Source organism: Panulirus ornatus, chromosome 19, assembly GCF_036320965.1.
Source record: "Panulirus ornatus isolate Po-2019 chromosome 19, ASM3632096v1, whole genome shotgun sequence".
NCBI lineage: Eukaryota > Metazoa > Arthropoda > Malacostraca > Decapoda > Palinuridae > Panulirus > Panulirus ornatus.
This window is the reverse complement of record NC_092242.1, coordinates 70,081,020-70,108,519: the sequence shown is the minus strand read 5'-3', so window position 1 is coordinate 70,108,519 and position 27,500 is coordinate 70,081,020. Positions and strand designations below refer to the sequence as shown.

General features: G+C 41.6%; 1 protein-coding gene across 18 annotated transcripts in view; it reads right to left on the bottom strand.

Annotated features, from left to right (window-relative positions):
* LOC139755660 (FMRFamide receptor-like) overlaps positions 1-27,500 on the bottom strand; it is a 786,605-nt gene that overhangs the window by 150,470 nt on the left and 608,635 nt on the right. For 9 of the 18 annotated variants that reach the window (XM_071674303.1, XM_071674296.1, XM_071674293.1 and 6 more), the window contains 2 exons: positions 23,479-23,534; positions 1,187-1,223 (listed from right to left, as the gene is read on the bottom strand). The exons of 3 other annotated variants lie outside the window; for them this stretch is intronic. The gene's annotated coding sequence lies outside the window, so the exon portion shown is untranslated. The remainder of the gene's footprint in view (positions 1-1,186; positions 1,224-23,478; positions 23,535-27,500) is intronic. 6 more of the 18 variants (XM_071674299.1, XM_071674298.1, XM_071674302.1 and 3 more) reach the window with 2 other exon arrangements.

Below are 27,500 nucleotides of genomic sequence, written 5' to 3'. Positions count from 1 at the left end.
AGGTAATTGGTACAATGCATCTCCTGTACGGCAACCCAAGGATGATGATAGCCCAAAAGACGTGTACGTACGGTCGAATTCATGGAGGTGTTATACTTTGGGACCAGAATAAATCCTTCAAAGCCTTAGCATGCTGAACTAGAGCTAATGATGTCTAGGCTTGTTTAAAAAGTCTCGTAGGAAAGTTGAAGCTATGTTGTCCACAGTCACCTCTACTTACTCTGTTCAGGACAAGAACGCTCACAAAGCTGTTTAAGCAGTCTCTGCTTCCCAAATAAGGGATAGAATATATCATATAAGAGGCCAGCCATCCCACGTGTAACATTACCATTCAATAGAGAACTGAAACAAACCATTTTGTCTGTATACTTTAACATTCAATTCTTCTGTGCATCAGCAACAGTATGTTCTTTTAACGTGACCAAAAATTGTGATATTCGACTTACATCTGTTGTCATCTATCAGCACAGTGTCATGTACTATATAATAGCAATAATGACAATAATAATAATAATAATAATAATAATAATAATAATAATAATAATAATAACAATAATAATAATAATAACAATAATAATAATAACAAAATCGAAACTGACACCAATGATAGTGATGACTGTAATAATATCTACTACTACTACTACTAATAATAATAATACTAATAACATAAGCGAGAGAAACTGTTTAGTTTGGAGAAAAGAATTCTACATGTGGGTAGAGGGCAAGGGGCAGGTACACTGTCCAGACGCTGTTGATGGTATATTGTATACATTTTCACTACTCTCGTGGTAAGATAATTAACAGAGATGTGTTAGACTGTGGATGTAGCAGCAAAAAGAGATGTCCATCATCCCCCAAGGTGGGTGTAAATGGGGTGAACATAAAAATCTAATGAATAAGTGAACGGAAATGATCAATTTTAGGTTAGACGGTCGGCCTTGGAACCTGGCTCAATGAAAAATAAGTGTATTGTGAAGATGAAGGTAATGTTAAAGCAGACAAGTATGACTTACTAACCCAGACCTCAAGAAACTTGAAATATACTCCAGAGTACAAAATAAATCTTTCGCCTAAATTTGAATCATTACTTTTATCTGATAGTTCATCAAAGACACGACACAATGTAGAGTATTACAGCAATGCATGACACACATTTTATAGCTTAAAAGTGTGTTGTTATACTTACATTCACAAGAATTTAAGGTATCCCTTCACTGCTTCACCTGTAGAGATACAAAGACTAAAATTAGTGCTGGAAATATCTGGATACTACAACATGGAAAGGATGGTGCCCAACGGGGATACGTATTGAAATGGTTTGGTCACATGGAGAGGATGAGTGAGGAAAGATTGACCAAGAGGATATATGTGTCAGAGGTGGAGGGAACGAGAAGTGGGAGACCAAATTGGAGGTGGAAGGATGGAGTGAAAAAGATTTTGGGCGATCGGGGCCTGAACATGCAGGAGGGTGTAAGGCGTGCGAGGAACAGAGTGAATTGGAACGATGTGGAATACCGGAGTCGACGGGCTGTCAAATGATTGAACCAGGGCATGTGAAGAGCCTGGGGTAAACCATGGAAAGTTTTGTGGGGCCTGGATGCGGAAAGGGAGCTGTGGTTTCGGTGCATTATACAAGACAGCTAGAGACTAAGTTTGAAAGAATTTGGGCCTTTGTTGTCTTTTCCTAGCGCTACCTTGAGCGCCTCCGGGGGGAGTGGGGGTGTCATTTCATGTGTGGCTGGGTGGCGACGAGAATGAATAAAGGCGGCAAGTATGAATTATGTACATATATATATATATATATATATATATATATATATATATATATATATATATATATATATATATATATATATATATGAATTATCCCTGGGGTTAGGGGAGAGAGAATACTTCCCGCGCATTCCCTGCGTGTCGTAGAAGGCGACTAAAAGGGGAGGGAGCGGGGGGCTGGAAATCCTCCCCTCTCGTTTTTTTTTTTTTTTTTTTTTTTTTTTTAATTTTCCAAAAGAAGGAACAGAGAAGGGGGCCAGGTGAGGATATTCCCTCAAAGGCCCAGTCCTCTGTTCTTAACGCTACCTCACTAACGTGGGAAATGGCGAATAGTTTGAAAGAAAAAAAGAAAAAGAATATATATATATATATATATATATATATATATATATATATATATATTGTACAAAGGCAAAGGGGATAAGAGTGAGTGCTCAAATTACAGAGGTATAAGTTTGTTGAGTATTCCTGGTAAATTATATGGGAGGGTATTGATTGAGAGGGTGAAGGCATGTACAGAGCATCAGATTGGGGAAGAGCAGTGCGGTTTCAGAAGTGGTAGAGGATGTGTGGATCAGGTGTTTGCTTTGAAGAATGTATGTGAGAAATACTTAGAAAAGCAAATGGATTTGTATGTAGCATTTATGGATCTGGAGAAGGCATATGATAGAGTTGATAGAGATGCTCTGTGGAAGGTATTAAGAATATATGGCGTGGGAGGCAAGTTGTTAGAAGCAGTGAAAAGTTTTTATCGAGGATGTAAGGCATGTGTACGTGTAGGAAGAGAGGAAAGTGATTGGTTCTCAGTGAATGTAGGTTTGCGGCAGGGGTGTGTGATGTCTCCATGGTTGTTTAATTTGTTTATGGATGGGGTTGTAAGGGAGGTAAATGCAAGAGTCCTGGAAAGAGGGGCAAGTATGAAGTCTGTTGGGGATGAGAGAGCTTGGGAAGTGAGTCAATTGTTGTTCGCTGATGATACAGCGCTGGTGGCTGATTCATGTGAGAAACTGCAGAAGCTGGTGACTGAGTTTGGTAAAGTGTGTGGAAGAAGAAAGTTGAGAGTAAATGTGAATAAGAGCAAGGTTATTAGGTACAGTAGGGGTGAGGGTCAAGTCAATTGGGAGGTGAGTTTGAATGGAGAAAAACTGGAGGAAGTGAAGTGTTTTAGATATCTGGGAGTGGATCTGTCAGCGGATGGAACCATGGAAGCGGAAGTGGATCATAGGGTGGGGGAGGGGGCGAAAATTTTGGGAGCCTTGAAAAATGTGTGGAAGTCGAGAACATTATCTCGGAAAGCAAAAATGGGTATGTTTGAGGGAATAGTGGTTCCAACAATGCTGTATGGTTGCGAGGCGTGGGCTATGGATAGAGATGTGCGCAGGAGGATGGATGTGCTGGAAATGAGATGTTTGAGGACAATATGTGGTGTGAGGTGGTTTGATCGAGTAAGTAACGTAAGGGTAAGAGAGATGTGTGGAAATAAAAAGAGCGTGGTTGAGAGAGCAGAAGAGGGTGTTTTGAAATGGTTTGGGCACATGGAGAGAATGAGTGAGGAGAGATTGACCAAGAGGATATATGTGTCGGAGGTGGAGGGAACGAGGAGAAGAGGGAGACCAAATTGGAGGTGGAAAGATGGAGTGAAAAAGATTTTGTGTGATCGGGGCCTGAACATGCAGGAGGGTGAAAGGAGGGCAAGAAATAGAGTGAATTGGAGTCATGTGGTATACAGGGGTTGACGTGCTGTCAGTGGATTGAAGCAAGGCATGTGAAGCGTCTGGGGTAAACCATGGAAAGCTGTGTAGGTATGTATATTTGCGTGTGTGGACGTGTGTATGTACATGTGTATGGGGGGGGGGGGTTGGGCCATTTCTTTCGTCTGTTTCCTTGCGCTACCTCGCAAACGCGGGAGACAGCGACAAAGTATAAAAAAAAAAAAAAAAAAAAAAAAAAAAAAAATATATATATATATATATATATATATATATATATATATATATATATATATATATATATATATATATATATATTGGAAAGGATCACAATTTTGCGCGTGATCAAGATTTTCCTATGAGTCCACGGGGAAAATGAAACACGAAAAGTTCCCAAGTGCACTTTCGTGTAATAATCACATCATCAGGGGAGACACAAGAGAGAAATATAACAGTCAGTTGATATACATCGAAGAGACTGTTATATTTCTCTCTTGTGTCTCCCCTGATGATGTGATTATTAGACGAAAGTGCACTTGGGAACTTTTCGTGTTTCATTTTCCCCGTGGACTCATAGGAATGAATATATATATATATATATATATATATATATATATATATATATATATATATATATATATATATATATATATATATATATAAATATATATATATATATATATATATATATATATATATATATATATATATATATATATATATATATATATATATATTTTCTTTTTTTTTTTTGCTTTGTCGCTGTCTCCCGCGTTTGCGAGGTAGCGCAAGGAAACAGACGAAAGAAATGGCCCAACCCACCCCCATACACATGCCTTGATTCAATCCACTGACAGCACGTCAACCCCGGTATACCACATCGCTCCAATTCACTCTATTCTTTGCCCTCCTTTCACCCTCCTGCATGTTCAGGCCCCGATCACACAAAATCTTTTTCACTCCATCTTTCCACCTCCAATTTGGTCTCCCTCTTCTCCTCGTTCCCTCCACCTCCGACACATATATCCTCTTGGTCAATCTTTCCTCACTCATTCTCTCCATGTGACCAAACCATTTCAAAACACCCTCTTCTGCTCTCTCAACCACGCTCTTTTTATTTCCACACATCTCTCTTACCCTTACGTTACTTACTCGATCAAACCACCTCACACCACACATTATCGTCAAACATCTCATTTCCAGCACATCCATCCTCCTGCGCACAACTCTATCCATAGTCCACGCCTCGCAACCATACAACATTGTTGGAACCACTATTCCTTCAAACATACCCATTTTTGCTTTCCGAGATAATGTTCTCGACTTCCACACATTCTTCAAGGCTCCCAGAATTTTCGCCCCCTCCCCCACCCTATGATCCACTTCCGCTTCCATGGTTCCATCCGCTGCCAGATCCACTCCCAGATATCTAAAACACTTCACTTCCTCCAGTTTTTCTCCATTCAAACTCACCTCCCAATTGAATTGACCCTCAACCCTACTGTACCTAATAACCTTGCTCTTATTCACGTTTACTCTTAACTTTCTTCTTTCACACACTTTACCAAACTCAGTCACCAGCTTCTGCAGTTTCTCACATGAATCAGCCACCAGCGCTGTATCATCAGCGAACAACAACTGACTCACTTCCCAAGCTCTCTCATCCCCAACAGACTTCATACTTGCCCCTCTTTCCAAAACTCTTGCATTCACCTCCCTAACAACCCCATCCATAAACAAATTAAACAACCATGGAGACATCACACACCCCTGCCGCAAACCTACATTCACTGAGAACCAATCACTTTCCTCTCTTCCTACACGTACACATGCCTTACATCCTCGATAAAAACTTTTCACTGCTTCTAACAACTTGCCTCCCACACCATATATTCTTAATACCTTAATACCTTCCACATATATATATATACATATATATATATATATATATATATATATATATATATATATATATATATATATATATATATATATATATATAAAAGGATCGCTCAGGCTTCCGATATCATATAGAGAATTCTTCAATAACTCGATTGGAGTCAAAACAATCAAAGGAAAGCTGATGAAATAAACAATGTGGCTGTATGTTCTCCTCTCTCCCGCCCCTTGACTCGAGTGAGGCTCTGATTGTTTGTGTAGTAAACTGCTGCCCCGGGTGTGATGGTGCCATCAGATTATGTGATGGCGATCGACACTGATGGTGATGGATGAGGGTCTTGGGGATCACGAGATGAGGTTGGCCTTAACGATGGCCCGGGATCACGTGATGAGGTCGGTTCTAATGATGGCTCGGGGATCACGTGATGAAGTTAGTTCTGACGATGACGTGATGATAGTTCAGTAGTCATGAACAGACGAAGTTGGTCCTGGTGGCATGATGATGATGATGATGGGATCAACTTACAGACATGAGCTGGTGGTGATATGGTCCAGATAACGTGATGAGAACGTGACGATTACTTATATTACATGGTCCTGTTGACATGGCTCTGATGATCTCATGATGATAGAGATAAATGGAGACGTGGGGATCAAGTGGTGAGGAAGTGGAGATGTAATGAGGACATGGGGCTCATGTGATAGGGACGTGATGATCATGTGAAAATGACGTGGGGACCATGTGATGAAGACGTGGGATCATGTGACGAGGGCGTGGTGATCATGTGGTGTTGGGATCGTGTGATGAGGACATGATGCTCCTGTGATGAGGGTAAGGCGATCATGTGATAAAGACGTGAGGTTCATGTGATGATGGCGTGGAAATTACGAGCTGTAGACTTGATCAACAGCAAAATACTAAAAAAGGAAAAGTCAAAACCCCACTTACGGCAAAAATTCATATAAAAACCGAAGACGAAAGACATAAATTGTTGTTGATCCTACGTTCAACAAAAGACTACATAAACCTGTCTATCCCATACCTTCAACCTTTGTCTTCCTCGCACCTATATGACGGCATCAAGTTTTTATGTGCATTATACAGTAGTTCTCGTCACCCTTGGTAGAGGGCGAACGGCGCTTACTGAGCCATACTGAATGTATGCAGGACTGTTTTTTTTCCTTGGTATCTACTGCTGCTGTGACGGTCTGTCTGTCTGGCACAAGAACGAGAAAGACACACCCCACTTCAGTTAGGTGGTTGATCACAATCATGTCAACAACTAGACTGTAAATGTCACAGAGAGGATTCCCTAACCATGGCAGCTTCAGGAATTCTTATATTGTCATCAGCAAACAAATCTGATCATACCTCTATTAACTCGAGTGAGCACGGACACAGTCTCGCTCAGGCAGACAGAACTAAAAAAGAAACCCCATTAACACAGATAAGGTGGGAGCAGGCAGGTCGGCTAATAAATTTCATGAAACACTTCCTCACAAGGTTCTTTTGAGCTGCAACTGTAATTTGAATATTCAATTTACATCTATTTATTGTCAGTTATGTCCCCGAGTGTGACAAAAATCTCCATAACTTACAATCTCAAGTTATGAGAAATAAATTATCTACACTGAAAAATGATCAAGATGTTTGTTTTACAAAAGGACCAACTAATCATTTTCACTAATATTTCGTCAAAATTAGCTACCCAGACTCCCTTTGTCTCGCATATCATCCCTCTGTCTTGTGTCGACATGTCAACCTACCGATTAAGAACCACATCAGGTGATGAATGATTATGCTGTGGAACGCTGCTCACTATACTTACTACAGACAAACACAACTGAGCGACCAAGCTGTAGTGTGTTTATTTTTTCCATCATATTCCTCTCCGCCTCTCGTGCATTTAGGTCTTATAGACGGAAAATAAATTCACATGATCCTAATTACCCATCAGCCTAGGATATTTCATGTCTCATGTACTGTTCCTTCTGTCAATCTACTTAAATGAATCTTTACGTTTCCTGTTTATTAAAATGGTCCCCTATTTCATAATTTTCTGATCCACCTTTTCACGTTTTTCTTCATCTATCGTTCATCATCCACTGCTTCATGTTGTTGCTTCTATAAGAGCCTGTTTATTACTCTTGTAGCTCTCAGCCAATCACAACGCGAAAGTATAGGTATACTGAAAATTTTGTTTACCTTCGCTAAAACCTTCTCACCTGCTTCTGGTCGGAAGCTGTCCATATGATGCATTTCTTCTGCAGTTCCTCAAAGGACCAGGTCTTAGTTGATTCACTGCTGATATTGGTCTCTTAACTGTCCTCTTGCATAATTTCAAATCGAAAGATTAACTTCATGTTCGTGAGAAAGGTGAATAGACGATTGAAAGGAAAATTTGTAAAACAAGCAAAAGCAACTAGAGAGAAGTAAGCAGAGGTTATTGGTAATGAAAAAAATAAAGGAAGACTACACGGAAAAATCGAAAGTTAGAGGAATACTAACATAACTACAATACTTCCCTAAGACGAACAGAAAACGAGAAGGCGAGGAGCCTGAGGTCGACTCCGACAGTTGGCGCCTTTTCTGTATTTAGCGCCAAACTTGGTGTTATTTCAATATATGAAGATAATCAAACATTAATCAAAATGTTACTGTGATTTAGGAAGTTCAATCGAAACGTATTATGATGACAAGGAAAACAATACAAATGTTGCACGTAATTCATTTTCAGTGAAATGAACATGTTAAAAAAAAATTTGAACAGGTTCAGTTCAGGTGTATTTCTCGGGCTTTCCCTCCTAAAGTCCCCGTTCAGTTCAGGTTTAGTCGGACTCTCTTAGTGACAGATCTATCCGTGGGCCATGAAGGACAGTAACATTGCTGGTTGTGTGTGTGCAGGCCATTACATTTAACGAACACAACAATGAGTAATAAATATACTTAACAATTTAGAGGAGAGTGGTTGAAAGACCCCACATATAGAAAGTGGTTAGGAAAAGTACAATGGGATGACACAAAATGTCTTTACAGGTACTGCAACTGTCCATTGTCTTCCAGACTTAGTAACATTGAAAGACACAGCCAAACAGCTAAACACAAGAAAGCTGAAGAGGCATTCAGTACTCAAAGACACACCACAATTCCGTGTGAATAATTGAGTGATGATGCACGGGAGACAAGGAAATTTATCGTTATTCGTTGCAGAACACTGTTCATTACGTGTTGTTGATCATCTCAGCTATTCATTACGTGTTGTTGGTCATCTCAGTGAGATGTGCAAAGCACGATTTGCAGACAGTAAAAGATGCAACAATTTCAAGTTAAAAAGGTCTAAGTGTAGTGCAGTTGTGTGCAATGTGATAGCCCGCATTTTAACAGTGATTTGAAAAGCGATATAGACAATCAGAAGTTTAGCCTCTTAACTGATGAAAGTAATGACATTAAAGAAACTATTGGGATCGCTATCCGATTCTGTTCTGAAAAGAAGATTGTAGTGACTTTCTTGGACCTTGTTGACCTGACTGACTGTAATGGTAATGGGTTATGTGATGCCATTAAGAAGTCACTGAAAAATAATGGGTTGGAAATACAAAACTTCGTTGCAATAGGCACCGACAGTGCTTGTGTGATGACAGGTGTATGCTAAACTCAAGTTAGAAGTTCCTCATCTGACACTGATCAAGTTTGTGCTTCATTCTCTGCAGCTAGCTGTGTCTCATGCTGCAGCAGAGTGTCTCCCTAGGTACCTGGATTCTATGAACAGAAAGACCTATGATTGGTTCTCCCACTCTACCGTTCGCCAAGCAAGGTACAAGATCTTTTCTTTCATCAAAGATGGTCAAGCTCCACTGATATTCATACAGCTAAACCAGACTCGACGGCCAACTCAATCAGCAATTGTTAGAATACTGCAGCAATATCAAGATTCACTTTGAAATAGCAAGAAATTATGAAAGGTGTTACACAACACAGATCTTCCATGACATGTTTTGTGACAAGAAAAACTATGCCTTCCTGATATTCCTGAAGCATATTCTTGGAAAAGTTCAGCGTGTAAATGTGAAATTTGAAGCGGAGGTAAAGGAGCCATCCAAACCGCTAAGTGACCTTATTCAGCTATTGATTCTATAAGTTCTAAGGTCCTTCATACCAGGCAGAAAATTAAAGGAAAGAGATTCAGCTGAGAACTACTTAGACCCACATCTGTACTTGGGGTACGGTTTGAAAAGATGGCACAATGTAAGTTTCCTGATGAAGAGGATATTTGAGGAAGATGCTAACAGTTTGTGCTGGAGTTGGTGAAACAGCTTCGTCAACGTTTGCCAGACAACGTCCGAGTGTTACAGTCAATATCATCATTGGGTGCAAGTGAATGCCTGTAACCCATAAAGCCTGGTATACTGAAATTCTCAAACGCATTGAGTTTCAGGGGAGGAAGCTTCATCATGCATCGTGGGAACAGAACACTGGCACACTAGCTAGCACTCTAGGCTGAGATAGCCTCATACAGGAGAAAATCCCTTCACTGACCTCTCTGAGTTGGCTTTGAGTGTGCTGACATTGCCTCACTCGACGCTGATGTAGAGCATATCTTTAGTTATATGAACATCGTGAAGTCAAAGCTTCGAAATAGACTGAGTATCAATAGCTTGAATGGAACATTAGCTATCAAGTATGGATTGAGAAGAAATTGAAACTGATTTTATGACTAAATATCCTAAGGATATAATGAAAAACGTTAGGTCGCTGAAAACATAAGAGTCATCGCAACCGTAACGAAGACCCTCACATAGACCAACACAACCCCAGGACACCGAGGACAAAGATATTGCAGAATGGGAATGACTAAATCTGGAAAAATGTTGAGTCTTTTAGTGTTAATGCAGTTTAGTGTTAATACCTGTTATTAGTAATCTGGCATGTTAAAGAGCAGAAATAATTCGAACATGTTTACGCTGTCATATCAGTAAGTTTAGCGCTTTTCGGGAGTGAATGTAGCGCCATTCGAAATTTTGAGTTGGCAACTGTCTGGTCGAGCGACAGAGGGGAACTGGTAGTCATTGCAACCCTGGGTAGCTGCTGGTGACAGCGTTCTAACAAACAAGTTTCTCCTCTACACCCGACCTTCACGGTAGATACTGAACGATCACTAGTGTACCCTGATGTACCCTTCATAAACTAAAAATTAACACGAGCAATATATCAATTCTTGATTTTCTCATTGTACTTTCAATTACGTTCTGAGTCTCTGTGTTCACTTTCATTCATAATTATGGATAGAGTTGTGCGCAGGAGGGTGGATGTGCTGGAAATGAGATGTTTGAGGACAATATGTGGTGTGAGGTGGTTTGATCGAGTAAGTAATGTGAGGGTAAGAGAGATGTGTGGAAATAAAAAGAGCGAGGTTGAGAGAGCAGAAGAGGGTGTTTTGAAATGGTTTAGGCACATGGAGAGAATGAGTGACGAAAGATTTACAAAAAGGATATATGTGTCGGAGGTGGAGGGAACGAGAAGTGGGAGACCAAATTGGAGGTGGAAAGATGGAGTGAAAAAGATTTTGAGTGATCGGGGCCTGAACATGCAGGAGGGTGAAAGGCGGGAAAGAATAGAGTGAATTGGATCGATGTGGTATACCGGGGTCGACGTGCTGTCAATGGATTGAATCAGGGCATGTGAAGCGTCTGGGGTAAACCATGGAAAGTTGTGTGGGGCCTGGATGTGGAAAGGGAGCTGTGGTTTCGGGCATTATTGCATGGCAGCTAGAGACTGAGTGTGAACGAATGGGGCCTCTGTTGTCTTTTCCTAGCGCTACCTCGCACACATGAGGGGGGAGGGGGATGTTATTCCATGTGTGGCGAGGTAGCGATGGGAATGAATAAAGGCAGACAGTGGGAATTGTGTGCATGTGTATATATGTATGTGTCTGTGTGTGTATATATATATATGTGTGTTCATTGAGATGTATGGGTATGTATATTTGCGTGTGTGGACGTGTATGTATATACATGTGTATGGGGGTGGGTTGGGCCATTTCTTTCGTCAGTTTCCTTGCGCTACCTCGCAGGAACAGAGAATTGGGCCAGGTGAGGATATTCCCTCAAAGGCCCAGTCCTCTGTTCTTAACGCTACCTCGCTAATGCGGGAAATGGCGAATAGTTTGAAAGAAAAAGAATATATATATATATATATATATATATATATATATATATATATATATATATATATATGTGTGTGTGTGTGTGTGTGTGTGTATGTGAAGTCGGCAACGTCTAAGGGCTGCGTAGCTGAAAACCAAGTGCTGAGAATCATAACAATGAAAAAAAAAGATAACACATTACCTTATACCGTTCGTTTACAGCATACTTCACCAAAGCTCTATGAAACCAAATATTCATACCAATAAATTAATCAGAGCAAATCATACAAAGCAGAAGAATGTTAAGACAAAAAGTAACATTTTGTAAATGTCAACATAAACGCGAGGAGGATCGTCCGTGGTACCAACCTTGCCGCGCCTGGTCAAGGCGTCCCTTGCCCCAAGGGTGGCGGCCGCGGAACTAGTCTACTCTCGCCCAGAACTTGGGCCATAAATTAATCTTAAAACTTTTACGCATTCTCAGCGCTCTACACACCTGCGAATTATAAAAAGGATATGATTTCAACTGTTTATCAGTCATGAATGGTTATGTAGTAGCAATCAACATAGAAATTTAAAGGAATTTACGTTTGAATTGTTGAGGCGGAGTACCAGTTGGCAGGCCTGTAGCGAGCCGCGCAAGGGGTGATGCCTTCAACACGGGTGGTAAACATGCTGAATTTCTGCGGAGTGACCTTTGGCTTTACAGGCTAAAGTTCTATGCCACACCCTTTTCTTCAGGTAACGTAGTGTAACTTGATCTTTTATTCATACCTGATCACTGTCACTTAATACAAGTTCCTCCTTAATGATCTTGGATCTAGATATTAAGTCGTTAACTATTCCTCAATCCTTGATAGATGAACAAACACGCAGCTACTCGCCTGTATTATCTGCAGACAACGAAGATATTAATCATAACAAACGCCTCAATTATCCATGAGTGGAGGAAAACGGCTCTAAGAACAAAGAGGGTGATCCTGAAGTCCTGTGAAGCATGTGCAGCAGTTGGCTGCAGGTGCTATCTAGCCTGGAACGAACAGGAGTTAGATCCTGGACAAAGGCGAGTGAAGGCTGATCTGGTCGGAAAGAAGTAGTAGACATGACACAGAGATAAAAAAGAAAGAACGCGAAAGTCGAAAATCTACCAGCATTAGGGAAAGTATCGAGAGGAATAAGTAAAAGAATGTTCTCATACAGTGAAATAATAACGAAGAACCTGATACAGTCCTACAGCAACTGTTAAAACAGACTGCTACGTATTAGTAAAAATAATGAAAACAAGAGAAATGAGAGAGGAGATAGCTGATATAGGCGTCTGCCTACCAGCCATGCGAGATATCACTTAAAATGTCTAAACTGTACCACAAGGAGATGTGGGAGGTAGCGAGTGATTCTGGGCGTGAGGGAATGTGAACGGGAGAACTGAAGCCAGCCCGTAACTCGAGGCGGGGGGTGGTCCGAGGGAGCGAGCGTGGCCAGTGAGGATAACCTGGACTTGGAAGGCATCAGCCAACCGTAGTAAAGGCAAGCTTCCTCCAACGAATCAAATTAAATGGTCACCTCAAGGCACTGGGGTTAAAGGTCAACTGAGACGTGAAACAGACGATCCAGGCGCGAAAACCCGTCTCTGACTTTTTTCGACCCTTCTTAATGTTGAGTTGGAACAAGTCGAGTTTCATTAAGGTTGGCCTTAACGCACGGTTAGAATTGGAGTATTCCAGATGCAACCGAATCGACGGGTAAATACAAGATATACTGGAACGGAAGGTTTAGAACTGTTCCTCGCCCGTCTTACCCAAAAAGATAAAAACAACGGTGCAGTTCAATTTTCTGTGGATTACTGTGCTGAGGCGAAGACTGAGTAGCCAACCCTAGAACTGATCTTACTCTCTACTCCTCTACTGAGGTTCGTTACTTCACTACCCTCTATGAGACAACAGCATACAACTGAGTTCATCTGACAACAGAGGGTCATACGATAATAGCATTTACCAAAGAGACTAACTTTTTCCAGTTCGTGAGATTTCCCTCTGAGTCTAATACAGCGCTTTAAAGCTTACACCAAAAGGGTCATCAAATTTCATCTTAACGCGGGTCATGAGTACCTCAACACCTTCGGGATGTTCATGATTTAAACGACCATATCTTTTCGGGTTCAAAGCAAGTAGCGGGGGAATAAGATCTAACGTTAAGAAATGATTTGCGCCAGTAACCCCGGCAAATTTATTGCTCATCCCATTCTCATCCTGTGAGCGGTAGCGCAAAGGGGTTGCAGAGATCACAAAGGGTAAAGTGAGTGACATCCTGGGTATGAAGGCCTCTGCCACGGTTAAACAGGTGCAGACGCTTTTAAGGATGTTCTTTCCCGTGACCATGTTGCACTTCTGGAGCGATGACGCATCGCTCAGTGGACTTCTGCAAAAAGTATAACTTATTTCTATACTGAATGACGCGTGACAAATCCTTTTATTTAGAGATAGGACTACTTCTCTCTCTCTCTCTCTCTCTCTCTCTCTCTCTCTCTCTCTCTCTCTCTCTCTCTCTCTGTAATTCATCCCAAATTTTCTTGCTTCTGACATGTGGATAATTTAATATTTTGAAAACGGAATAGGCCTCTAGCTTAACTCGCTAACTAAAGAAAGTTGAGTTATGTGGGCGATGAGAAGACCTTGGCCTTGATGGTCACAGTTTTCATCTTTAAACTTTTTTTTTCGACGGAAAATTTATCCTCTACTCTGATCAAATAAATCCCCGAATACTCATTCCTTTATCACTCAACGCTTAAACGCCCGATTGGGAAAACTGGGTGGTAGCTCTGAGCATGTGTATTTCTGACACTACTACAGGGCTTGACTTGGAGTACCTGGTCCCATCAAGTGGTCTGGAGAATGATTGCTGTGGCGAGCAAAAGATGATAGACTTAAATTTTCCGTGCAGAGATCAGTTAAACAACTTACACAAGCGAACAAGGTCAAGGATCCCGAGTTGGCGGATACCTGACCTACAGTGAGAGTGTTCCTAGGTTCCTCGAGGCGAACCTCTGACATAATTCACTTCTGGGGTGATGGAGGTCTTGTGCTACGTTATGGCCACTAGATTGACACGAGCGAAATATCAATTAGCCGTCCCATCCACACATGGAGGACAGTGCAACCCAGCGCTCTCTTTCGTCGATCGACCTTGTCCACGTACCCATGGACTGAGGGAAGCTACTTCCGTATTCCTGAGCCGTGCTCTATTACCATTCTCGCGACCGAAAGCTCGAGATACTAATTCAATACAGTGAAGAAAAAAAAAATCAAATGCCGAGCCTAACAGGAATCTCTTCGTTCATGTCTGCAGGGAATGAACTCTCACTGATAAGAGCCTTTATTTTGCAATCCTTATGTTTTTAATAAGACCACATCTGTTTCAGTAATGTTAAAGACAGACCTCCTCGCTTGGACCATGGGGTCTGTTGCGCTCTGTGTATCTATGTAACTCCACCACTGACGCGGGCGAAAGTATGGGCCCTGTAATTTATATGATTTCTGCCAATGAACCTGCATAAATCACACAGATTGGACGTTCAGTTCACGTGTGAAAAACGTAAATTACACTTTAGATTATCTTTCCTAATTGCTTTTAACCAATATCTTGTAAATCTCAGGGGAATATTCCCAGCGTTTACGTTACGACAGTTTACACACAGGGATCGTTGTAGTTCAACTAACTAGCACCGGCTGCTGCTCATCAAGAAGGAATCCTCATATCTGGAGTCGTTCAGTACCTGTTTCTTATCAAAATTCAAAAATTCTAACGTCATGGACGTAATCACGTGTACAGTTCGATCCAAAGAATTAACACGACTACTTACCGGCAAAAAATATATCTATAATCACATTTAGTATAAATGTGGCATGTATTCTGCGCTAAACAATGTCAAAAATTATAAAGGAATTTCTTTTTTTCGCTAGGTGGGATATGGTGACATCACAGGAAAGACCTCTAACCACACGGTTCACAAGAAATGACCGATGAGTTGGCAACACTGGACCGTCAGTGACTGGTGCGTGGGTGTATGTCCGAAGTGGAGAAGCCATGGATGGATGAACGAGCAAAGCGAGCGAGGAACTATAAGACGTTCTGTTCCTATTCAATTATTTTTCATTACTTATATGATCTGTTAAATCACTTCTCCTGCATTAATATTCATTATTACATCTGTATTTCACTTACATCCCATTTCCTCATCGAAAAAAAACAAACGTACGTGCTGCTTTCATTCTTCTTAAGCTTAGTGAATCTCACACCACATCTATTCCCTGTCTTATTAATGCTCCGAACTCCCCTCCAGCCTCAAACTTCCTCATACCGTCTCTTTCTTAATAATGCTTCAAACTTCTCTCCATCTTCGAACTTCCCCGTAAAGTGTTTTCTTATTAATGCTTCAAACTCCCCTCTATCTATCTTCACCATACCGTCTTTTCTTATCAATGCTTCGAACATAACTCCAGCTTCGAACTCCTCCACACTATCTCTAATCAATGCTTTGAATTTCACTCAATGGCTTCGAACTATCCCTCCAGTGTTCACTTAACACCGGTTCTCTTATCTCCCGTTCTTTAGCTTCTGTCGTATTTTCTTGTTTCACATACTGCGGGTGCAACTTCACTCTCATTACCGATATTATTAAAGTGTAGCCTGTGCTGGTTAGTCGACACCCACTATATGCCCCACATTAAGAACAAACGTCTTATATTTCTGACTTACTATTATGTAACCTTTATCACCTCTTTAAAAGGATACTCCACCTAGTGACATGCATTTTGCTAGCTGTTTCTATCTCTCGTTAAGCATAGCACTTAATAAGAATTAAACCACGAGTTCCATCACATTCTAATATACGTCTTCCATCATCACTTACTTTCTAGGTTCCGAAATCACCCACAGCTCCATCCATACCAGTGAGATGGCTGGCTAGAGGACCGTTTGGGATGTCTTCGCAACGAGAGACGCAATTTAGTGGTCGCTCGGTGTCTGAGTGTGTGTGTGTGTGTGTGTGTGTGTGTGGGAGGGAAGGAAGTGTGTGTGTAGCGTGCAGAGTGCATGTGCACTGTCAGGTACCACTACTCCACCTACTACCGTACCACAGCTCGTTCCCACCAGTTCACCGGAACACTTGCTGTTCTTTACGTAAACGCCCTATGTCCAAGCCCCTTGGTAACGATGCCACATCAAACTGCATCAGAGCTTGTGTACTTTCAGGGCTGGCTTACTGCTTTTGTAGTAGCCTTAACAAGACTGTTGCTCGTCATAATAATCATACTGTCTGCCCATTTTGCATTTCCTTTAGTTTTGAATTGAAAGGGGTCACTGTAAAGTACGTCAATCACAGGGACACTTGTTCGTCCCCGAGCTTTTATCACGAACACCTTATCTGTTTCTAGAGAACACACTTGAAGGAATAAAGGAAAATTTAATTTCCCATGCTCCCTGAGTCGAAGATTATCATAAAGATACTATTCTAAAGCTTCAGCCCCGAGAGTACGCACAGCCATGAGGTGGGACGTTAACACAAGCGCCTCCCTGTAGAGCCCATCTGCACCCAGCACCGGCACCTGTTCTACCTTGCTCACCTTCCCTCCCCAACCAACACCACACTGCCTTCCTCCTAAACTCCTCCCTCTCCGTCCCTCTCGTCAGGAACACCCGCCTTCAGACATCGGTACTGTTGGAGAGATGCTGGGGACAGTGGGCGGATGTGAACCGAAACGAGATAAAGCAGATTCGCTGAACGCCCACCAACAACAGCTTCTCGCCCCCACAGTGGGCTAAGGATAATATCAGTGACCAGTGGAAGGCTGGGCTGAGCCGGGCTACTGCGTACCATGCTGGCCACGGAGTGGGGGCGTTACTTTCTCTCGTCCGGTATCATATCCACACCCTCCTGCCATGTGGGACACGACACACTAGTTCTCTGGCAAATGGCGGGTAGGCAGCGCTCAGCGTGCACAGAGCCTGAAAGTCATAGGAGATGCTCTAGTCATCCACTGATAAATGCAATGTACGCACCGCGTCGTCTGGCTTAGGAAGTTTCATTTCTAGACCAATGAACAAGCGTATATGACTGACAATAAAAATACGTATCCAGCACACCATACACACACTGCAGTCGCACATACGCATAAAACTGTACATTAATTATATTCTGTTTCTCCTTTTTTAACTGCCCTATCAAACCTCTTCCTCTTTCCATTTTTAATTATCCAATAATAAAAGAAAACACTTGGATCCCAAGGGAAGGATCGTAACCATCTCTAGGAGTGTTGCTTATGACGCAGAGGTCTTGGGGGTTGCTCAGCAACCATCGCTATGGATGTTGCTTGTGACGGATGCGTCTTTGGATGATCCTCATCCATCGCTGGGGTGTTGCTTGCGAGGGATGGGTCTTAGAGTGCCCCTTAACCATACCTGAAACGCCGCACGTGACGCAAGTCACTGGATGATTGATCACACCTAACTTGTTGCTGACAACCTTCGTCAAAGAACCTCGGGCTCGGGCAAGTCCTAGGAGATGCTGGTGCCCGGGCAGGGCAGTGTGTGTGTGTGGACCCAGGCAGCCGGAACCCCTTCACACCACCACCACCACGAGAAGTGTCCTCCACCACAGCCACTTCCCGTCGTCGTCAAGGTCTTATACTTTGTATGGACGCCTCATACCGCCCACGTCGCTCTTGTGACATGACTTTTCCTTTCTGAGCATTCCAGGAGAACAGAGTCACGCTCAGGAAAAAAAGAAAGGTCATACCTACAATGTTTCGTTTTTTGTAATAATGTATGTGAAACTGCTCCCCATTTCTTCCTCCTCGTTTTGAGAACGTTTACTACTCTAAATGGAAGAGAGTAATCGTTCCTGTTCGTTTGATCTCTAAAGGCTAACCATTTCTGTTTCGTATCTCATGTGCCGCTATAGATACACCTTTTAATTCGTGTTATACTACCTTGTATAATCACTCATATGTACCAATCTACTATGATGCCTGAACGGTTAAATTTTTCTGTGTTATGCATCACAATGGCCTGAGTACATGGCTGGGGCCAATCTCTCCTCTGTCTTAGGGGTTCTGATTTCATCTGATGAAGTCGTTTTGATTAGGCGTGTTGTTGCGCGCTCCCCGAAGTAAACACGCAAGGGCTATTGAGTAGTGATTTTCTGTAATTCATATACAGAATATATATTATTAGACCACTGAGTATATGGGAACGACCCTTGAGAAAGACGGTACGACCGTTGAGCACGAGGGTACAAACCTCGAGTACGAGGGAACGAACCTTGAACACAAGGGTACGACCCTTGAGCACGACGGTACGAACTTCGGATATGATGCCTTGGGCTTGACATGACTTTGACACAAGGGTCGTAATGTACGTGCTGAAAGCTCGCATCGTCTTGCTCAAGGGTCATACCGTCGGGGTCAATGGTCAAACAGTCGTGCTCGAGGAGTTAATGCATAACTTCACAGCGTTGGATATTGTCACAATGAATTATGCTTGAACTGGTGTGATCAGCCTTACCGTTTTCCCTTGCTTTCTGAGCCACATCACGGGTCACACTAATCTACCAACACACACTAACACGCCCGAGCAAATGTAAATCAATAAAGATGGGAAGAAGGCCTCAATATGATTATCATCTAGCAGGAAATAAGCTTCAGGAATCTGCATGTGATAAGGACTTTGCAGTCGACATAGTCCCTAACCTGTAGCCAGTCTTATATTGGGAGAATAGTTAAGAGATAAACTGTCTGCTGGCAAATATCAAAATAGCTTTCTAGTATATGGATTATGAAATATTCATCAAGCAGGTCGAGAAGATCAAAGGTGGAAACGAGGAAACAGTAAGGAGGGATGAGATAAAACATGTTTAGGAAATGAGCACAGACTACTGGCAATTGTAATAATTAAATGACAATGTAGTGTGTAAGAAATCTGAATATTTGTCAAACAGGGCAGGACCAATGTATGTGTTCACAGGGACGGGACACTGAGTGCTTGCTCATTTCTCGTAGGTAAGAAAAATGAATTTACAAACACACATCACCTGCCTACTACTGTACAAACAACTGAAAAGTAAGGAGGATGAGACGAAAACAATGACGGCGTCAATTACTATCTATGAGGAAATAATCTTCAGGACTGTGTGTGAAAAGGACCTCCTGCCCAGATTCCCATATCAGAATAGTTAATGAGACAAACTGTCTCCTGGCAAATATCAGAATACCTTAACTACAAAACGGTAATCATATTCACATAAATACCTACATATCTATATAATTATACTTACACACTCTACTCAATTTCCATAGAGAGAGAGAAAGAGAGAGAGAGAGAGAGAGAGAGAGAGAGAGAGAGAGAGAGAGAGAGAGAGAGAGAAGAGGAGAGAGGAGGAGGAGAGAGAGGGGGGGGGGGGGGGGGAGAGTCCTAAACGTACATAACTAAAGGAATAAATCATATTTCAACTTCTATCGGGTGCTGACTCTTCTCGCCCAACGAGACAACCGTGAAGACGGTCAAGAAAGTGATCTACTTTGATGTCACTGGAACACATACACTTCGAGACCTGAGATTACGAGATGGTATCCAGGGAAAGCAGCATGGAGGCTGCTCCTAATCCAAAGATAAGGACCGAGGGCACGGGGACACCGTTAGGGTCTAACTATCCTATAGCCAACTCAAACGCGAGAATTGGCACAGACTGGAGGTGGAAACAAGAGGACGTGTTGAATGACCAGGCCGGGATCAATGTGCCATGTTTGCCTGACACATTCCGTACTAATTACAAGGAAAGGTAACGAAAGTTTAAAATGGTGAAGCCATGAGCAAATGACGACCCGTTTTCCTGTGAGATATGTACAAAAACGATTTCGAATGATAAACAAGATACTAGTTACAGGGATATATATATATATATATATATATATATATATATATATATATATATATATATATATATATTCACATCTATCATACTTTGTCGCTGTCTCCCGCGTTAGCGAGGTAGCGCAAGGAAACAGACGAAAGAATGGCCCAACCCACCCATATACACATGTATATACATACACGTCCAAACATGCACATATACATACCTATACATCTCAACGTATATATATATATATATATATATATATATATATATATATATATATATATATATATATATATTTTTTTTTTTTTTTATTATACTTTGTCGCTGTCTCCCGCGTTTGCGAGGTAGCGCAAGGAAGCAGACGAAAGAAATGGCCCAACCCACCCCCATACACATGTATATACATACGTCCACACACGCAAATATACATACCTACACAGCTTTCCATGGTTTACCCCAGACGCTTCACATGCCCTGATTCAATCCACTGACAGCACGTCAACCCCGGTATACCACATCGCTCCAATTCACTCTATTCCTTGCCCTCCTTTCACCCTCCTGCATGTTCAGGCCCCGATCACACAAAATCTTTTTCACTCCATCTTTCCACCTCCAATTTAGTCTCCCTCTTCTCCTTGTTCCCTCCACCTCCGACACATATATCCTCTTGGTCAATCTTTCCTCACTCATCCTCTCCATGTGCCCAAACCACTTCAAAACACCCTCTTCTGCTCTCTCAACCACGCTCTTTTTATTTCCACACATCTCTCTTACCCTTACGTTACTCACTCGATCAAACCACCTCACACCACACATTGTCCTCAAACATCTCATTTCCAGCACATCCATCCTCCTGCGCACAACTCTATCCATAGCCCACGCCTCGCAACCATACAACATTGTTGGAACCACTATTCCTTCAAACATACCCATTTTTGCTTTCCGAGATAATGTTCTCGACTTCCACACATTTTTCAAGGCCCCCAGGATTTTCGCCCCCTCCCCCACCCTATGATCCACTTCCGCTTCCATGGTTCCATCCGCTGCCAGATCCACTCCCAGATATCTAAAACACTTCACTTCCTCCAGTTTTTCTCCATTCAAACTCACCTCCCAATTGACTTGACCCTCAACCCTACTGTACCTATTATATATATATATATATATATATATATATATATATATATATATATATATATATATATATATATATATATATACGTATATATATATATATATATATATATATATATATATATATATATATATATATATATATACACACAGACAGACATATACATATAAACACATGTACAAAATTCATACTGTCTGCCCTTATTCATTCCCGTTGCCACCCCGCCACACAAGAAATGAAAACCCCCTCCCCCCGCATGTGCGCGACGTAGCGCTAGGAAAAGACAACAAAGGCCACATTCGTTCACACTCAGTCTCTAGCTGTCATGTGCAATGCACCGAAACCACAGCTCCCTTTCCACATCCAGGCCCCACAAAACTTTCCATGGTTTACCCCAGACGCTTCACATACCCTGGTTCAATCCATTGACAGCACGTCGACCCCGATATACCACATCGTTCCAATTCACTCTATTCCTTGCACGCCTTTCACCCTCCTGCATGATCAGGCCCCGATCACTGAAAATGCTTTTCACTCCATCTTTCCACCTCCAATTTGGTTTCCCTTTTCTCCTCGTTCCCTCCACCTCTGACACATATATCCTCTATGTCAATCTTTCCTCACTTATCCTCTCCATGTGACCAAACCATTTCAAAACACCCTCTTCTACTCTCTCAACTACACATCTCTCTTACCCTTTCATTATTAACTCGATCAAACCACCTCACACCGCATATTGTCCTCAAACATCTCATTTCCAGCATATCCACCCTATTCCTTCAAACATACCCATTTTTGCTTTCCAAGATAACGTTGTCGACTTCCACACATTTTTCAACGCTCCCAGAGCTTTCGCCCCCTCTCCACCCCATGATTCACTTCCGCTTCCATGGTTCCATCCGCTGCTAAATCCACTCCCACATATCTAAAACACTTCACTTCCTCCACTTTTTCTCCTTTCAAACTTACCTCCCAATTGACTTGTCCCTCAACCCTACTGTACCTGATAACCTTACTCTTATTCACATTTACTCTCAGCTTTCTTCTTTCACACACTTTACCAAACTCAGTCACCAGCTTCTGCACCAGCGCTGTATCATCAGCGAACAACAACTGACTCACTTCTCAAGCTCTCTCATCCACAACAGAATGCTTCTCTAAATACATTCCATTCCTCCCCCACTCCCCTTACGTCTTTTATTCTCACCTTTTTCCATTCTATACTCAGTCTCTCCTGGTACTTCCTCACACAAGTCTCCTTCCCACGCTCACTTACTCTCACCACTCTCTTCACCCCAACATTCTCTCTTCTTTTCTGAAAACCTCTACAAATCTTCACCTTCGACTCCACAAGATAATGATCAGACATCCCTCCAGTTGCACCTCTCAGCACATTAACATCCTAAAGTCTCTCTTTCACACGCCTACCAATGTACACGTAATCCAATAAATAAAATATGAAAGATACAACACAAATAAAAAATACAGATATACGTTGTTACATAAAAATGTAACAAAAAGTCTAGGCGAAAACTTCGCAACAAGGAAAGCCCAACAACGCACATGTATGTAAGGAAACAAAGATGATGGTAAAGACAATAAAAGATCACAAATCATATCACAAATCTAGATTGAAACACACACTCACACACACACACGCACATATTTCCACACACACACACACACACACACACACACACACACATCACACACACACACACACACACACACACACACACACACACACACACACACACACACACACACACACACGCTGATGGTAAAGCTCAAGAAATGGGGCCCCATGAGTGTGGATAATCACGCACACATGCTCAGAAGCACAACACTTCTCTGCTGCACATTATCTACTGCCTCCCACAACACCCCAAGGGATTATCTTTGTCTCACCTCAACGTCTGTGGGAGATTTGCTGGTGTTGTATTAAGCTGCTGTGTTCACCTCACCTGTAAGTATAAAAGTATGTTATTACTGGAGTCATTATTTCATTTGTAAAGTCTGTAGCGTGTAAAGAAATTAAGAAGAAGAAGAAGAAGAAGAAGAAGAAGAAGAAGAAGAAGAAGAAGAAGAAGAAGAATTAAAGAATAATAATTATCGTGGAAATAGCTAAATAAAAATCACTAAATAAACCAATGTATTTACATGGGTATTACTGTAAGCTCAATTGTATAACTGTACTCTGTAAATTGGATCTAAAACATAAATGACATTGAATAAACCACCACCAATCGACCTTCAGCCAAAGTCAGTGAAAAATTGGGTTCATCCACACCCTCTGATTCATGTTTTTTTTTGCACATGTTTTGCAGAACAAAAGCATGATAAAATCGTATGATTTACTTATTTTTTCACGGGGATGGAGGTTGAAAGAATGCTTCCCTCGTATCTCCCACGGAAGGAGAATGCGACTATGAAAACAGGAGGAAACGAAACCGGTATTTTTGCTTCGAAGTTAAAAAAAAAAAATTGATATAAGCGTACCATTATTTGCTCCACTCAAAATAAATGAATAAATAAGAAATAAAGAAGAAATAAAGAATAAAAAGTAAAACAATAAAAGCACTCACAACATATATCACTCACGAATCTCACCATGACCTCAAGCAGAGGTGATCAGTGACCTTTGACCTGTAGTAGTAAAAGGGAGAGCGAGAAGCTTGGCTCCTTGTGGAACACACACCTGCAGAAGCTGATGCCAAGTGGCCTTGACATGTTTATTACAAAAAAGTACTTTAAGTCCCTGAGGGACTATCAGGGGACGTGTGACTGAGACAGACAACTGCGACTGATAGAGTACACGTGAATGAGAAAAATCGAAAGTGCAGCAGCGAGCTATCAAGACGTCTGTCGAAAAAACGAATCCTATGAGACCCTTCTGTCTCTAGACAGCCTTAACTTATTTAGGTTAGATAAGACAACTTTAAGAGGTAATCTAATGCACGTGTTCCGAGTACTCAAAAACCTCGACTACCTTGATCAAACGAGATATTTAAGACTAGATCAGGCTAATCTCTTGGCAGTAATGGATAAAAACTCAAAGGCAAGTGTGTTACTTCGAATGGTGCAAAGTAGTTTCCTTCAACAGAACTATTAACATGTGGAATGACTTACCAAAAGCAGTTGCTGAAAGTAACATCATTAATAGTTTCAAAAGTAAATCAGAAGTATCCAGCATAAATTCTACGACTGCCTTTTTCCACCTCCCGTAGTTGGAAAGTTTAATGGCATTTACTTTAACATTATCAAACCTATTCCAACTCTCGTTTTTTGTGTGTTCTCCACATTAATCTGTTTATTTTTTTACCCTTCAAAGATTCTTGAAAGAAGCCTCACTCGTCTTTTGTTGCTTGTATTCCTTCATTATGGACATCAGTGAGTTATTAACATCACACTGTCGTTACTATGCGTCAAAAGCTACTGGTGAGTTTACAAGGGTTGCTCATATATATTGTTTTTTGACCATTATATTTCTTTCTGCAGATGTTTTAATTCAGTGTCTTCCTTTGAATTCTTTCTAACAATTAACGCCCTAAACCTTGGTCTTTAGGCCAATGAGTGGTGTCGAGGGTGTAGAGATGATACGCGCGTTAAGGGAGAAGTGAAGATGCGTTTGTCGAGGTTGAAGTGAAGATGCGTTTGTCTAAGGTGAATCAAAATATGAACTTATTGAGGGCGAACTGAATATGCGTTTGCCAAGGGTGAAGTTAGGATTATCTTTTGTAAATGGATGATCAGGAGGGGATAAAGATGGGATTGGATTGGAAATGTAGTAAGGAAACACTAGTGAGTTATGGACTGCAACGATGTATGTACGGTGTAGGTTTGTTGAAGTATGCGAATAGTATGATGATATGCATTTATGAAGCCTTATTCTTATACCACATCCCCTGGCCACTGAGGCCTGAACTCGCTGTGCGCGGTTAGCTCCTGCTTCGCATACTTTCTGTGAGGGAAAACCACACACGGATTGAACGCTGTGATGCTTCCTTTTATCCTCTCCCTTCCCTTGTCTTCCATTTTTCCCATTTTGAGAGTTACGTCGACAAACGTCTATGGAGCTTAAATCAGTTTCTTGATTCTCTTTCGAATATTCTATCCTTTATTCTTCCTCTCTTCCAAGATGGCTACCAAAGGAACATGTTTCTGTCCCTAAGGCATGCTTTTTCCCTTGTCATGTCGACTACTTTAAAATTGAGTGTGTTTGTGTGTGTGTGTGTGTGTGTGTGTGTGTGTGTGTGTGTGTGTGTGTGTGTGTGTGTGTGTGTGTGTGTGTACACTAACGCTGTTTGCTGGTTTAGAAAGGAAAGTCGCTAAGCTAGCTTAAAAGATGTTAGTCTGTCGATGGATGATTCGAGCTTCCTCCAAGGTTGAGGCTTCTATGGAAAGGAAGTACAGTTTCATGCTTATCCTTTTTCAAACTTCCAGATGTACATGTGTAATCTGTACATTCGTTGTATTCTCTCTCTCTCTCTCTCTCCTTTAACATGTATTAATCGGTGCTAAGTCGTATATAACAGTCTCGTCTCCAGTATTAAACTGCTCTTATTCATGTACCATCCGCGGCATCAGCCAAGTGGGGGCAAGGTGCAAGGAAATTAGGGTGCATGCACGTTTAATGGATCAAGCCAGAGGCTAGTCGCGTTGAGGGTGTTGTGAATATAAGTTCGACCAGGGTGAAGTGTAAAAGAGTTTTTCCAGAGAGAAGTGGAGTTAGGTTTATCGGGGGTTTAGCGAAGGTGGGTTTATCAAGGGTGAAGTGAAATTAGGATTCTCGCCGGTGTTGTTTGTGAGTCTGGTGTTTCCACTTTAAAATGAACGAGTTAGTTTCATTCACCTCAACCGCTTTAAAAAGGTTGTACTTTTACTTTAGGTACTTTTCGATCAAAAGAAGGAATCTTCCTCTTACGTCTGCCAAGATATTCAACTACTCTACCAAGTCTCCTGTCGAGGGAGTGGGGGCGCCCGACTGAGGGGCCTTTTTGGCGGCTCAGAGAAGTACATTTCACCCTTCCACTTCTTGTTATGCAGGTACATATGTCTTCTGAAGCAAGTCACCATGAACTCAAAGTTTTTACCTCTAAACTGGGCGGTTTGGAGAGTAATAAGAATGAACCGGATGGAGAAAGGTTAGATGGTACAACTGATGATAATCTTAATGGTTTAGTAAGGGAAGGAGCTAAGCCAGTCTGAGAGATTCAGTTACGAAAGCAGCTAAGCTAGGCTAAGAAATTTAGTTCGGAAGGTAGATAAGCTGGGCTGTTAGAAAGGTTGCTAAGCTAGGCTAAGAGATTTAGTTAGGAAAGGAGCTAAGCTAAGAGATCTAGTTAGGAAGGTAGTTAAACTGGGCTGTCAGAAGGGTTGTTAAGCTAGGCTAAGTGATTTAGTTAGGAAAGCAGCTAAGCTAAGCTAAGAGATTTAGTTAGGAAGGTAGTTAAACTGGGCTGTCAGAAGGGTTGTTAAGCTAGGCTAAGTGATTTAGTTAGGAAAGCAGCTAAGCTAAGAGATTTAGTTAGGAAGGTAGTTAAACTGGGCTGTTAGAAGGTTTGTTAAGCTAAGTGATTTAGTCAGGAAAGCAGCTAAGCTAGGCTAAGAGATTTTAGTTAGGAAGGTAGTTAAACTGGGCTGTCAGAAGGGTTGTTAAGCTAGGCTAAGTGATTTAGTTAGGAAAGCAGTTAAGCTAGGCTAAGAGATTTTAGTTAGGAAGGTAACTATGCTAAGTTACGGGATATGTTCATTTCATATGTCGATGATTGACTGGAGCTTCTCATATGACTCTGAGATTCCCTGGTAACCTACGTAGCATGTTCTATATTTGTGTTGTTTTCCAAATCTTGAACGTATTTGCAGTCTGTGTCTTCTTTATCTTCTATGTTCTGCGCGTCTGTTTGTTTTTTTCTTTTCTCTGTGCTGCT